Source organism: Rhipicephalus microplus, chromosome 3, assembly GCF_043290135.1.
Source record: "Rhipicephalus microplus isolate Deutch F79 chromosome 3, USDA_Rmic, whole genome shotgun sequence".
In the NCBI taxonomy this organism is placed as follows: Eukaryota; Metazoa; Arthropoda; class Arachnida; order Ixodida; family Ixodidae; genus Rhipicephalus; species Rhipicephalus microplus.
Window position 1 is genome coordinate 285,787,415 of NC_134702.1, and position 16,520 is coordinate 285,803,934.

Sequence of the window (16,520 nt, forward strand, 5' to 3'; positions counted from 1 at the left end):
AGATAGCTAGCCCGACACATGATACGATAAGATTTGCGTCAGATATTCGATGTCTACATGCACGCGTAAGACAGCGGTATCCGCAGCAGCTTCGTCATACGTACGGATAGCACCGCATCGTACGTCACGTCTGACAGAGAAACTTGATCGGTAATTTTTTATCACTTAAAAAGTCTACCTTGCACAACTTCAACCAACGATTATGCATTTCAATCAACTGTGCATGGTTTATTGATTGATTGATTGATATGTGGGGTTTAACGTCCCAATACCACCATATGATTATGAGAGACGCCGTAGTGGAGGGCTCCGGAAATTTCGACCACCTGGGGTTCTTTAACGTGCACCGAAATCTGAGCACACGGGCCTACAACATTTCCGCCTCCATCGGAAATGCAGCCGCCGCAACCGTGATTCGAAACCGCGACCTGCGGGTCAGCAGCCCAGTACTTTAGCCACTAGACCGCCGTGGCGAGGCATGGTTTAATGACGAAAAGATAGTTCTAATATTGTGCCCGGCACATATATTACTCTCTCTCTAACTTGAAAAATCGGTGCGTGAATTGGGGCCAGAACAGCGCCAAAAAGCAGCAGCCGCAGAAATTGGCTCATATTCTAATATTATGACATCGTGATGTTGACTTTTCAGCTGACGCCGGCAATAACGGTCAAACGGCGGGCCAATAATGCCGGTCTTATTGGATGGCTCCGCCCATATTGGCTGCTACTTGTACAACCTGGCCCGATGTGTCCGTTCTAATCAGCCGGCACAGCCTATATGGGCGGAAAGCTCTGAAAGCTGGCCCAATATAACCAATCTAATAGACTGGCACAGCCATCATTGGCGGAATGTTGTTAATGCTGGTCCAACATAGCCGTTCTATTCGGCTGGCAGAACCAATATTGGGGGTACGTTGTGAACGCTGGTCCAACGTCGCGTTCTATTTGGCTGGCACAGCCAATCTTGGCGGTACGTTGTGAAAACTGGGCCGTTCATGGGCCAGGCAATGCCGATCTATCCCCAATATTGGGCCAACCTTCTGTGCTGCCTGGGGTGACGTGCGCGTCATAAAAACGTGTAGTCCTAGCATCATCCACTCTCCTGCGCTCACGACACGGATGGAAATTTCGATCTCTCCGTTTGACAGTCGTCTGCTCTCGATTGGGAGGATTCAGCATCAAATCTGTCAACAATGATCAGATTGGCGTGGCTAGGGAGCAGGCAGCCTACGCAAAGTGGTCCGTTTTGGCGCACGTCTCGCAACGATATAGAAAGTGACGCGAGCGCACCATCAGCGTTTTATGTAGACGCAGACGCCATTTAGCGTTTTAGGTGCACTTAAAAAGGCGGGACTTTACCACGCGTTCAAAAACGCGAAGTCACAGCAGAAAGATTGAAAGAAATACGAATATCTTACTGGTCCTGTCTCAAATAGCTCCACGTAGAAAAAAAAGGTGGAACAAGCGCGCTGCTTAAGCGTAGTAGTCGAGAGTATGCGCGAGGATTCCGCGAGCGTAGCTCCGGCTGTGTGCATGCGACGTCTCTGCTGCTGCGCTAAATAAAACTAATCACGTGACTATTGGATCCGTGGAGCAGCGGGATTTTGCCCTTGCGTGAAAATCTAGCTTGAGGTGCGATCTGTAGCAGCTGTATTTTTCATCCTTCGCTCGGTGTTCGTGTCAAGGGCTGAAGAAAGTTTCTCACTTTTGTTCAGCACCTGCACAAAATGTCATTTGATTCTGTGGTGTTGCAGGCAACGATGCTTGTTCTGATTATTTTAGGGGCGAAGCTCCTTGTAGCGGCACCCGTTCTTCCCTCAAAGTCTTAGTAGCAGTGCGTACCCAGTCTTACATTTTGACCTCTGTTATGCCTGCGAGTCCGCAGCGAACGTCCATGCCTCGGAAAAAAGGAAATCTGTGTCAAGGCCAGCACGCGAGCCCGCCTGACACGATGAACAACTCAACGGCGTCAACACGCGACGGCGCCTTTCTGTCCCGCACGTGCAGTGAGTCACCTCAGCAAGCGAGCCCGTCGAGCAAGCAATCGGTGCCTTCCTGTATGGCGGGTGACGCAATGCCTGGCGACATCACTCGTCCTAGGGTGCAGCCACCTGCAGCGCAGCTTCGGCAGATTCGATGAGAAAGAATGACGCGGCCCAGCGGCGACCCCATTGGAGGAGTCTGACCTCACGACCAGCGGCGCTTCTGGTTGGACATTTGGTTACTCAAAGAATCCACCCGGCGCATATAAAAGAAGCCCTGCGGCGCGTCGCGAGCAGACCTGTTGGAGAGGAGACATGTGTGTCAGAGAAGAGAGCTATGTGATAGAGAGTTGAGCTATGTGTTAGCAGAGCTGTTGGAGAGCAGACGTGCGTGTAAGAGAAGAGAGCTATGTGATAGAGAGTTGAGCTGTGTGTCATAGAAGAGAGCTATGTGACAGAGAGTTGAGCTATGTGTTAGCAGACCCATTTGAGAGCAGACCTATGTGTTAGGGAGGAGAGCTCGGCTCTTCGGGTCTCTAAGCTGTCAGCCCCAGTGCCGAATTTGTAATGCCTCTGTATATATGCTGTACAAAAACCTTGTTTAACTCACCGTCGTCTCGTCCGCTCGTCTATCAGCCCTGCGCAGAAGCAGTCGCGAGCTGAAAAACCTACGTTACCAAACGGCTAGTGACCGTGTCGGCGGAGATCGGAGCAGTGGCGCCTTCGGGACCGTGTTGGCGTCGCCGTCTTTCGTAAACAGTGGTTGCAGCGGTGAGATTCGAGGCGCCCTTCGTAACGTCGTCTGAGGCGCGCTTCGCAACAGTGGTTGGGAGCTGCGGGATCGGCCGGCGTCAGCGACATCGATGCGGTGAGTGCCTGATGTTTTCCCCTCAGTTTACCAGACTACTCTAGCACAGGTTATAGTAGTTTAGAGAAAGGCTGTGTGAAGCATTAGAGTGAGCTTTGATCGTTTCAAGCAAAGTCGAAGTGCTTTGAAACCAAAGGTAATGCGGAGGGGGCAAACACGGGAGTGGAAAAAATTGCTTGCGCGTCTTGCTAGTTGACTTATAGTGGGTACGGCAAGTAAATTGTTAACAGGGGCAAACAGCAAGAGGCTAGTGTGAACGATGGAGAAATTTAAAGTGAAGGAACTCATCGAAATTTGCGAGGAACTCGGCATTACTTTGGGCCGTGCGAAACGAAAGCAAGCGATCCTTGAGATCATGAAGGATGAGGGAGTGTCAGCTGAGGAAGTCGATGAGGCCTGGGTGGATATCAAAGCAGGCCGCGAGGAAGCTGAAAGGCGAGAAGCTCGCGAACGTGAAGAAGCTGAAAGGCGAGGAGTTCGTGAAGAAGCTGAAAGGCGAGAACGCCGCGAAGAAGCCGAGAGACAGGAGCGCCTCGAGTTGAAACGAATAGAATTGACAATACTACAGTGTTCGCAGGCTCCTAGCGTAGCTTCTCCAACAGTTCAGGTCAGCGGTTATAGAATTCAGGACCAACTGCCACCGTTCGTAGTAGGCGAGGACATGGCGAAGTATCTCGTAAAGTTTGAACACGTCTGTGAGCGAAACGCTTTGGATGCGGTCTCCTTGGGCGCGGAACCTGTTAGCTCTTCTTCCCGGCGAAGTGGCCAACGCGATAACTTGCTTGTCGAGGGAAGCATTTGAGAGCTATAACGAAGTTAAGGATGTGCTCTTGAGACGTTATAAGTTGTCACCCGAGGCTTTCAGGCAAAGGTTCCGGTATGCTAAAAAGGGGAATGAATCACACGTTGACTTCGCATTTCGTCTTAAAGCCGATTTAATTGAATGGCTCAAGGGTGAAGGTGTTTATGACGACCGCGATAAAGTGGTGGAATGCGTTGCATTGGAGCAATTCTACCACTGCATCGAGGAGGATGTCAAACTTTGGCTGCAGGTCAAACTTGGTGAAGTATAGCTAAACAAGGCAGCAGAGTTAGCTGAGGAGTATTATACTCGCCGAAAGTTGTATAGCAGGGCAGTGCACGTTGAAAAGGATGAAAGGAAAGAGGGCTTTTCAAAGAAACCTGATGAACGGAAACCCGCTCCGCACCGTAATTTTAAGAACTACCCGTCTCTTACAAAGGACACTGTTGGGGAAGGGCAAACGAAAGCGGAGAAATCGAGTGAGGTTCCTAAACAACGTATTGATACCACATGGGCGTTTGAATCACGGAAGCCGCTAATCTGCTACAACTGCAAAAAGGAAGGGCACATTGTGATAAACTGTAAGCAAAAGTTTGCTTGTGCAACAATCCGAGAATCGGAAAAGAACATGCGGTTGTTGGAGCCGTATATCCAAGAAATCAGTGTGAATGGGCAAACGTGTCGAGCACTTCGTGTCTCAGCGGCAACCATGGATGTTGTCCATCCTTCATTGGTGTCTCCGGATTACTTTACAGGAGAATGCGCGTGGATCAGGCAAGTCGCCGAAGAGCAGAGTGCTTGCTTACCAATCGCCACGGTTGTCATTGAAGGCCCGTTCGGTAAGCTTCGCACCGAAGCGGCTGTGTCTGCCGCGCTTCCCGATCGTTTTCCTTATCTTTTCTTGAACAACTAAGAGCAGCTTCTCAAAGAGCAGGGTAAATCGTTCTTCCCCAACTTAGCGTACATGACCCTCACGTGATCGCAAGCGCGGAAGCTTTCGCAGAAGCTTGATCTTGTTCAATGCGGTGAACTCTCAAGTGACCTTGTCGGCGGGTCGACGGAACCTCAGAGAGGAAATTATCCGCGTGAATCATGTGAGCAGTCACGCGAGCGGCCCGTCGCCGAAGCGACCGGCGCGGTTTTCGTAGCAAGGAGAGACGACATGGCGCCATTGAATCAGAGTGAGAGGGCTGCAACGCTCTCGCCTGTAGCGGAAAGTTGGAGTGAGCTGTCGAGGGTTGATCGAGAAACGCTCATTCGAGAGAAGCGTGAGGTCCTCTCGATAAAAGCGCTAATGGAAAGCGTAAACTCTGGAAAAAAGAAAAGGAATGTTTCTTTTTTTGAGAAAGCAGGGCTTTCGTATCGGAGCTACACAAATGCGCAAGGTCGCAAGTATGAGCAGCTCTTGGTGCCACAAAAGTATCGTCGCCAACTATTGGAACTGGCGCATGAAAACGCGTGGGCTGGGCAACTCGGCATAAAGAAGAGCACGGCTGGAGTTTTCCTTGAGTTTTATTGGTCGAAATGCTGAAGGGATATTGAAGACTTTGTACGCTCATGCGACACTTGTCAGAGAGCGTGGAAATCCGCGGACAAGTGGAAGACACCCATGAAGCTTTCTGATACCAATTATAAAGTGAAACTAGGAAGGCGGCCAAACAAAATTTACAACTTGAAACCATACTTTCAACGTCAAGCGGTCGTAAATCTGCTGTTGAATGCTTCAGAGGAAGAGAGAGCAGAAATTTGGAGTTCTAGTGATGTAATCGAAAGGGGATCGGAGGTAATCTTTGAGCAGTTGAACCTAGAGCCTAGGTTAAGTGAAGTCCAGAAGGAGGACTTGAAAAGGAATGTTTTTTTTTATGAGAAATCTGGACTCCCCTATTGTAGTTACACAGAGGTTCAACGTCGCAAGTACGAGCAGCCCTTAGTACCGCATAGGTATCGTCGCCTAAAAGTGGCCGGTTACTGAGGTGGAGCATGATACTCCAACAGCACTATTTTGACGTTCGCTACAAAAAAGGAAAGCTAAACGCTAACACAGACGCATTGAGCAGTGCGTTTAGTTAGTACCTTGTCCACCTTTCGGTTTCTCGCTTGCGATTCTGGGCAAAATTTTGTCCTCATCACGGACTTAGCTGAGCGCTCTCGTCCAGAGTGAGCTCAAGGAGCGAAATTGATGTTGTATTCTATTTCGTTACGTTGTTGTACGTGTAAAAATTTGAGTTCTCATTTTAAGAGTCTTGTGTCCCACATGTGCCTCTTGATGTAGAGGGAACGAATTTCCGATAGACGCATAGCTATGTTGTACTATAGGTATATGTTTATACCTATAGGTATAGGTATATGTTGTACTATACTTTGTCTGGTGTTCTGTTGGGCGACCGAGGGCACTTGCTTGTGTCGTGTGTTGTCTGCTGTCGATCCATTCTTGACAAGTTGTAGAACCATCGACAAGTGCTGAAACCAAGGATCGTCAGAGACGAGCGAAGCTGGCCGACAAGTTGTGGCGACAAGCCAGTGGAGCTGGAATCCGTCCTCAAGAATGGGATGTGTTCCCGGAACAGAGTCTGGAGCTGCATTCTCCCCATGGCCCTGGAGGCGAAACTGGAGGGACCTGGCGAACGAGCGCACCTGACATTCGAGCCCCGTGGAAGCAGCTCGTCTTTCCGGCGCATTGTCTGGCGGCGGGGGTTCTGTTATGCCTGCGAGTCCGCAGCAAACGTCCATGCCTCGGAAAAAAGGAAATCTGTGTCAAGGCCAGCACGCGAGCCCGCCTGACGCGATAAACAACTCAACGGCGTCAACACGCGACGGCGCTTTTCTGTCCCGTACGTGCAGTGAGTCACCTCAGCAAGCGAGCCCGTCGAGCAAGCAATCGGCGCCTTGCTGTCAGGCGGGTGACGCAATGCCTGGCGACGTCACTCGTCCTTGGGTGCAGCCACCTGCAGCGCAGCCTCTCCAGATTCGATGAGAAAGAATGACACGGCCCGGCGGCGACCCCATTGGAGGAGTCTGACCTCCCGACCAGCGGCGCTTCTGGTTGGACATTTGGTTACTCAAAGAATCCACCCGGCGCATATAAAAGAAGCCCCGCGGCGCGTCGCAAGCAGACCTGTTGGAGAGCAGACATGTGTGTCAGAGAAGAGAGCTATGTGATAGAGAGTTGAGCTGTGTGTCAGAGCAGAGAGCTATGTGATAGAGAGTTGAGCTGTGTGTCATAGAAGAGAGCTATGTGATAGAGAGTTGAGCTATGTGTTAGCAGACCCATTTGAAAGCAGACCTATGTGTTAGGGAGGAGAGCTCGGCTTTTCGGGTCTCTAAGCTGTCAGCCCCAGTGCCGAATTTGTAATGCCTCTGTATATATGCTGTGCATAAACCTTGTTTAAATCCCCGTCGTCTCGTCCGCTCGTCTATCAGCCCTGCGCAGAAGCAGTCGCGAGCTGAGAAACCTACGCTACCAAACGGCTAGTGACCGTGTCGGCGGAGATCGGAGCAGTGGCGCCTTCGGGACCGTGTTGGCGTCGCCGTCTTTCGTAAACAATGATTGCAGCGGTGACATTCGAGGCGCCCTTCGTAACGTCGTCGGAAGCGTGCTTCGCAACACCTCCAACGTGGTGCCAGTGGGAAATTTCTTCTGTGCTTTGTTGAACAATAAAAAGTTCGCAGCGTTCGCGTTAACTAATAGCCAAATTCTCCTGTCTCTTATTCCTTCTTAGCAGCCATTGGCATGTACATTGATCACTATCTGACAGGGTTGCTACGTTATACTCGCTGTGTGTAGCCTCCTTGGTTTTAGAAAGGTTTAGCGAGCGTTGGGCCACAGTGCAATGAATACAGTGAACTAGTATATAGCATGAACTCGAGGTGGTTAAAGGTCGGAAGTAGACACGAAGCGGAAGCCGTAAGAAAGTGTGCGTGTGCCTCCTCTCGTTCAGTCCTTGGAATGTCCGCTGGATGACGGTTCGTCTATATGAGGAATATATAATGAAAAGATGCGAGATGGTGGTACTTGGAGTGTTGAATAGGTAGACGAACAGACACACAGACAGATGCATGGACGGATGCAGGGACGGACGCACAGAAGGACGTGCGGATGCACGAACAGACGCACGCACGGACGAGCGGATGGACGCATGGGCGGCCACACAGACGCTCGCATGGACGGACGGAAGCAAGAACAAATGGTTGGACGGATACTTTGCCCCACTCTCTATCATTCACTCCGTGGATATGCTGCAATTCTTTTCATTCATGAGAAGTTCACTCTGTTGGCTCTCAGATCGTCGCCCTGCCGCTCGGGCGTACGAACGGTTCCACTCATCTTTCTCATGACCGTAAGGGTGGCATTCGCTGCACATCGAAACATTGCAATCGCGTCGCATATGCCCCGTGCTTCGATACCGCAAGCACAAAGGAGGTCTTCCTTGCACTACGACCAGTGCCATACTGCTCCCAATACGCATTTGATGCGGCAGTTGATCTAAAGAAACACCGTCTCGTAATTGCATGCGTTTCACACAAGTTGTTGATTCAACTCCTTCAAAATCATCGACTCTCCATCAGTCATCGTTCACTTCCTGACGTCGCCGTATTCATAGAAGATGCGTCGAATAGCGTCTTTTGTAACATCAAACTTTAGCTTCTTCAATTTGATCTTAACGTCTTGCCGCGTCAGGTCATTGACAAGACATACACGGTCTTTAACTTTAGAACGTCGGCTTCTGTCAGCGCTATCTTCGCTTGCTTGTTCTTCATGTTCAATAACCACACGTACGACATCTGATATGCCCCGATGCCACTTACTTGCTGTATGACGCCCAAGTTTTTGGGAGGTTTCCTGAAGTCGTCGATGCGATACGGTTGGCCACTGAAGTCGCAGTGTAGTGCTACTGCTCGACGCATTGCTTCACCTGATGGCAACGAAGGCAGAATAATTTTGTAGTCCTTTGGAACAAGGAAAGACGCTATACTGCTGCTGGCGTCGGGTGCTATCGCTGCTCCGGACGAGCTCTGCATCCTCCATGCAGGTACAGCGCAACCTAGAAGTAGTTACTTTGTAACAACGGAAGCGAAAAGTTACGAAGTAGTTATAAGTAGTTACGAAGTAACTACTTGTAGGTTGCGCTGTTCCTGCATTCAGTTATGTCCTACCAACTTGCCCAAGTTTCCACGCTTCATAACTCCATCCTGCGTCTGCAACAACCCAATGGGCATTGAAACTTCCTCGGACATCCAGATGATGTCAAAACGTCCACGTCCTGAGCAGATGTCTATGGGATATCTGAAGGATACTAATGTTGGATTAAATTTTTACACCCGCTTGGCTTTTTCCAGCCGACGCCCCCGGGACGTAATGGGAAGGACGTGTCGTACACACACACACACACACACACACACACACACACAAACACACACACACACACACATATATATATATATATATATATATATATATATATATGAGATATAACAGACAGTAATGCCAAGGAATGTACAGGGGAAGTTATTAGAACCAATGGAATGTAAATAAGAAGAAAGAAGAAAGAAAAGTGGATGAAAAAATTACCAGCTGTGAGCAGGAATTTTTTCATCCACTTTTCTTTCTTCTTTCTTCTTATTTACATTCCATTGGTTCTAATAACTTCCCCTGTACATTCCTTGGCATTACTGTCTGTTATATCTCATTAATATTGTGTTAAAACACGGAAATACGAGCCCTTAGGTATACACTTCTCTCCCTTATTTTATATATATATATATATATATATATATATATATTTCTCGGATATTTTGGCTTAAGAAGCTTCTTTTTCAGATCATGGCAGCAGGAATTGAAATCTTGATCTTCAGAGCATATGCACCTAAAGCGGTTTGCCTGGCTATATGGAATTCCTGTCTTCCAATTCAATTCCTGCTGCTATGATCTGAAAAAGAAGCTTCTTCAGCGAAAATATCCGGAAAACATTATTGACGACGCGATACACCGAGCGAGAGGACGCGATCGAATGGACTGTTTAAAAGGTAGCATTAAAAGCAACGGGCTTCAGTCAGCCAATTTAGTACTAACACACTCAGCGTCCATCGCCAAAGTTCAAGGTATGCTGCGTAACCATTACAACACCCTCACCCAAAGCGAGAGACTAAAAGCGGTCTTTCCTGAGCCCCCTCGAGTAGTGTATAGGTGCTCAAAAAACATAGGTGACATCCTGACATCATCTAATATTGCTACCACTAACCGTACTGGTTGTAGCCGCTGCAACAAACCCCGTTGTAAAGTTTGTCCTTATCTAGAACCGTCATTAACAGCCACCAGCACATCTAACCAATTCATTTTCACAATTAGGAGAAGCTTTAGTTGCGATTCGTTCAGTGTAGTGTATTTGCTTGAGTGTGGCACCTGCCATATGCAATATATAGGCCACACTGAAACCCCATTCAGAATACGTTTCAACAATCACAGATCGCAAGCTAAAACCCAACCAAACATTCCATTATCAAAGCATGTGAACATGCCCGGCCACTCATTTAGTAACCTCAAAGTCACGATACTAGAATCCGAATTCTGCACCAGCCATGATCGTGAACTGCGCGAATCATATCTCATTCATAAATTTAACACTGTTTCAGCTGGAATCAACGAAAGCAACGGAAAACTGACCTGTCTTTCACTAGATTAAGAGCGATGATGCATTGGTTTTAAATCTTACCGCCTAAATCACGCCTTCTATGTCTGCCCTTTTTATTTTTATTTTTTAAATTTATCTTCAATCATTTCACAGTGGCTTCCATTATACGTTCACATATCACAAAGATTGTTACTATGCTGCCAAGCAATGTCATTACACACTGCACTTCTACATCTCTTAACTACCTATAAGCATGGTATCAATGTAGTGAACGAGTGACGTGCCTCGCACTCACGGGAAGCGGTTGCATACCCTCCTTTTTATTAGACGTTCTTGAAATATATACAATCACAAGGACCCAGTGTAGCCAACTCAAGCACAGAAACCGAAACTACAGGTACTATATACAGGATACAACATTTTCCCTCCCTCATTTATTTTTTTTTATTTTGGGAAGGTGTTAGTACGTTAGTACAGGTTAATCGCGCACAGTTTATATGTGGAAGGAGAAATACACATCAATATATACACACAAAATTATCTTTACACATGCCAAAATATTGAATACGTTAGGTAACAGGTACACCAACTAAGGAATATTTACACATTCACACTTTATAACGATATCTGTCCGGTCGCTGTCTCTCTCGGTGCGGCTGAATGCGACGACCAGGTGGGCACGACACCACAGGTTCTTCTGTAGTGTTCACGGGCGGGCGTGAAACAGTTTCTGAGGCAGGAAACTGTCCGGCGGCTGGTCTCGTTGGCGAGCGGGAGTCGTAATCTGCACTAGGCACAGGTTTCGCTGCGGGAGCACTTGCCTCGGCGGACGCTGGCTGCCACGTTGCAGCGAGAAGCGTCGCGTCACCGGGATCGTGATGGAACGAATATTCACGCCCTGCAGAATGTTGCTGAAGGCCATTGTCGCCAGGGCGCCTAGCAGGCACCTTGCACAGCTTTGCCGCGTTCCATGTTTTGCCGTCGTCGAGAATGAAGGATGCTGGGCCGCATTGCTCGATGACTTTCCTTGGCTTCGAGAAAGAGATGTCACCTTTGAATGAAGCTGATGGTTTGTTAACCCGCACGATGTCTTCTACTGCCACTGTTGTCGGTTTTGCCACTCGCCTCCTGTCGGTGTAGGCTTTGCTGTACTCTTGCCTGCGCTTGACACGTTGCCGCAGCCTGGCCAGCTCCTGGTAGGGTGCCTTTGCGAAGGACTCGGGCGATAAGCCGAAGATCTCGAGCTTCGTTCTTGCCAGCCTTCCATGTAAAAGTACCGCAGGGGCCACTCCTGTTGTGGCGTGTGGTGTACACCTGTATGCGGCGAGGTAATCCCGCACAGCAGTTCGCAGCGGACGTTGTTCTAGACGGGCCAGTTGTAGGTAAGTCTTGAACGTGCGGTTGAACCGCTCGATCTGTCCGTTTGCCTGCGGGTAATAAACAGATGAGTGCGACAGGCGGATCGCTCGTTCTTGTAGGAAGTTGACAAATTCCTTTGACGTGAATTGGGGCCCATTATCGCAGACTTTCGTTTCGGGATAGCCTTCCCGTGCAAATACGTTGAGCAGGAACTCGGTCAAGGTTCTTGTAGAAATTTCTCTTGAAAACTGTACTTCTGGCCATTTTGAGAAGTAATCTACGAGTGTCAGCACAAATCTGCAATCTGGAAGCGCCCTCTTCAGGGGACCAACGATATCCATTGCAAGTTTCTGCCATGGTCTCTCTGGTAGCTCGACCGGTTGCAGCGGGGCAGGCGACGTCTTTGCCGATTTATCTGCTGCTTGACAGATGCTACAGTTGTGGACTGATTCTTCCACGTGAAAGTCCATGCGGGGCCACCAAAATTGCTCCCTAAGTCTGGCTTTGGTGCGTCCGATACCCTGGTGAGTTTCATGTGCTGTTGCCACAAGTTGAGCCACGAGAGATGATGGAACTACAAGCCTCTCTGTACGCAACAACAATTCGCTCACCACTGACAATTCGCCTCGAACTCTGAAATATGGTTCCAGACCTTCCGGCAAGTCTCTGTGTGACGGCCAAGACCCATTTACAAACTCCTTCACCTTTTGAAGAGTGGCGTCACCAAGAACCGCTTGTTCAAACTGTCAGGCAACTTGGGTGAACCATGGAAACAATTTCCTCCTCAAAAGTCAGCTCTCCATCTGCCATATGAACGGGTAACCGCGAAAGAGCATCGGCTACTCTGTTAGATGAGCCTTTCTGGTACTCCACCTTGAAATTGTAACGTAGTAGCCTTGGGCACCAACGTGGAAATCTAAGTGGGCGTCGGCCTGAGCCCTGTGAAGACAGAAGCGAAACGAGGGCCTGGTGGTCTGTTCGAAGAGTGAAGCTCCGTCCCCACAGGTATGCATGCCAATGCTCGCATGCCCAAATGCATGCAAGTGCTTCCTTCTCGCCAACTACGTACTTTCTTTCAGCCGGAGATAGCGTGCGTGATGCAAAAGCAACAGTAGGAAGCTTATTATCGGCGTGCTGCTGAAGGACTGCTCCAAGACCACATTCGGATGCGTCAGTGGAAATGATAATTGGAAGTTCAGCATCAAACATGTGCAAGACAAGATCTGACGATAATACCTCCTTTACCGCGCGGAAACTTTTATCCACCTCAACAGACCAGGTGAAGGTTTCGCCTTTCCTAAGAAGAGCCCTCATGGGTTCTACCATCTCGGCCAAGTGTGGCACAAACTTGGCGTAGTATTCCACCAACCCAAGAAAGGAGTGGAGTTCAGCGGCATTTCTCGAAACTGGGGTTTCCCCGATTGCGTTCACTTTCCTCGACAGTGGCGAAATACCACTAGGTGTCACTTTGAGCCCCAAGAATTCGAGCTCCTGAACTCCAAACACACATTTGCTGTTGAGCTTCAGACCTGCGTCTTTGATATGCTGAAACACTGCGTCCAAGTTCTTGAGGTGCTCTTCAGCTGATTTACCAAAAATAATAACATCGTGGATGTAAAAGAGGACACCCGCACAATTGCGAAGGATTCGAGACATCATACTCTGAAAAGCAGCAGGTGCTCAGGCTAGCCCAAAACAAACGCGTTTGAACTGGTACAGCCCTTCATGTGTTATAAAAGCTGTCAAGTCCTTGCTCTCAGGATCCAGCGGAACTTGGTGGTAGGCAGACGCTAAGTCGAGTTTGGAAAAGTGCGTGGCAACCACCAAGGCTTGAAGCAACACATCCATGTGAGACAGCGGAAAGCTGTCCGGAACGATGACCTTGTTAGGTTCGCGTAAATCTCATCATCATCATCATCAGCGTGACTACGTCCACTGCAGGACAAAGGCCTCTCCCATGTTCCGCCAGTTATCCCGGTCCTGTGCTTGCTGCGGCCAATTTATACCCGCAAACTTCTTAATCTCATCTGCCCACCTAACCTTCTGTCTCCCCCTAACCCGCTTTCCTTCTCTGGGAATCCAGTTAGTTACCCTTAACGACCAGTGGTTATCCTGTCTACGCGCTACGTGCCCTGCCCATGTCCATTTCTTCTTCTTGATTTCAGCTATGATATCCTTAACCCCCGCTTGTTCCCTAATCCGCTCTGCTCTCTTCTTGTCTCTTAAGGTTACACCTACCATTTTTCTTACCATTGCTCGCTGCGTCGTTCTCAATTAAAGCTGAACCCTCTATGTAAGTCTCCAGGTTTCTGCTCCGTAGGTAAGCATTGGCAAGATACAGCTGTTATATACCTTTCTCTTGAGGGGTAGTGGCAATCTACCTGTCATAATTTGAGAGTGCTTGCCAAATGTGCTCCACCCCATTCTTATTTTATAGTTATTTCAATCTCGTGGTTCGGCTCCGCTGTTATTACCTGCCCTAAGTAGACATAATCTTTTACAACTTGAAGTGCATTATTACCTATCTCGAAGCGCTGCTCTTTTCCGAGGTTGTTGTACATTACTTTCGTTTTCTCCAGATTCATTTCAAGACCCACGTTTCTGCTCTCCTTGTCTAACTCCGTAATCATGAGTTGCGATTCGTCCCCTGAGTTACTCAGCAATGCTACGTCATTGGCGAAACGTAGGTTACTAAGGTACTCTCCATTAACTCTTATCCCTAACTGTTCCCATTCTAGGTTTCTGAAAACCTCCTGTAAGCACGCGGTAAATAGCATTGGGGAGATTGTGTCCCTCTGCCTTACACCCTTTTTGATTGGTATTCTGTTGCTTTCTTTATGAAGCACTATGGTAGCAGTTGACCCCTGTAGATTTCTTCCAGGATGTTTATATATACTTCATCGACGCCCTGATTCCGCAGTGTCTGCATGACGGCTGATATTTCTACTGAATCAAACGCCTTCTCGTAATCCACACAAAGTCTAATACTTCCATCTTTCTTCTGAATGACTACAATAGGGGACACCCATTCTGACGCATCGATACGTTCAATGATGTCCAAGCTTTCCAGGCGCTGCAGTTCGGAAGACACGCGTCGTCATAACATGAAAGGAAGCCGGCGAAGTTTTGATGCTTCTGGCTGAACACCCTCACGTGTCTTATTCCTGTGAACAAAACCTTTTGCAAGGCCCAGCTCATTTGTGAAGAGTGAGCAAAACTTTTGCTGAAGTGCTGACGGCAGCTGCATAGATGGCTCTATTGAACATGTCCGAGTTACTTCAGCGTTCGGTACCGTGCTGGTTTGAAAACACTGCAGCTGAGAGCCTTTAATACACAGCTTCAAGGCCTTAATACCATCCAAGCCAACGAGAGAAGTACCCTGTTCGACGACATAAAACAAAAGCGGTGCGCTGCGATTCTTGAAAAATACCTCAGAAAAGAAGCAGCCTCGAACCAAAATTGGTCTTTTGGAATAATCCAGAAGCGTCACATTAGGAACAGGAAAAAGCGGCACACCAGAGAAATGTTGGTCAAACACCTTGCCTGAAAGAATGGAAACGGAAGAGCCAGAATCGACTAACAGCTTCATAGCGACATGCCCGATTTGAATGTTAATGTGAATTCCGGATGCAAGAGGCTGTGGAACTACAAGAACCTCGACGGTTTCATCCTGCCACGGGCTATGTACTGAAACCTCGTGGGCAGCTGCTTGCGACCGCTTCTGGTTGCAAACGTTTTCAAAATGTCCGATAGGGCCACAAAAGAAGCATTTTTTTCCTTTAGCTGGGCAGCGTTTCCAAGAAGCGTGATGCTGTTTAGAACCACACCTGAAGCAATACGAAGAATTCGCGTGTTGCTGCGAGTTCGATGGAGAGGGCTGTCGAGATGGGAGGCGGTTCCCCGATGTAACTGCCTTATCGCGTTGACTGAAATTGCGAGCATGCGGTAGTGAATTGGGTGACTGCAACGATGAACCTCCTTTTGTGCCAGACTGCGCAGATACTGGTTGCACAGAGACGGAAAATTCCTTCATTTCCACTGCTGCCTGCTCGATTTGACTCGCGAGAGCAACTGCCTTGTTGAACGAAAGCGAAGACCTTTCTAACAGAAGACGTTCCCAAATACGATGCGAAGACACACCGGCAACAAACTGGTCACGTAGTGACTCTTCTTGCGACATAAATGAGCACATCGCGGCAAGCTCAGTTAGCGTGGTCACGTATTCTTGAATAGACTCGCCTGGGAACTGAATTCGATGGTGAAATCGGTGGCGCTCGACGACCAGGTTGCAGGCGGCATCGAAGTGCTTTGCCAGTGCCGCTACCGCGCAGTCATACACGTCGGGCGTAGCTCCGGTCCCGTCTTCCTCAGTCTTTTCGGCCGCCTGCGAAATAGACAGAGTATTGAAGATACGTTGACCTTCGGGTCCCAAGGAATGCAGTAGAAGAGCCTTGCGTCGCTCTGGGGAGAACTCTGAAGCACCGGACGCCAGCAGATAGACCTTGAACATGTCGTGCCATCGGAACCATGGCTGCACGGGACGACCCGGTGTCGGAAGGAACGAATCCGGTGGGGCGATGCCAGCGAAAGCCATCTGGGGGGCGTGGCTGGTTATCCCACGGGAACTATCTCAGACGTTGTGCAAACACTCGTCGCCATTAAAGTGAACGAGTGACGTGCCTTGCACTCACGGGTAGCGGTTGCATAATCTCCTTTTTATTAGACGTTGCACAAATATATACAATTACAAGGACCCAGTGTCGCGAACTCAAACACAGAAACCGAAACTACAGGTACTATATACAGGATACAACAATCAAGTCATAGTACATGTAAGGGAATCTTCAACCATGTCTTCAGTATGTGTGTACCCTTCTGGT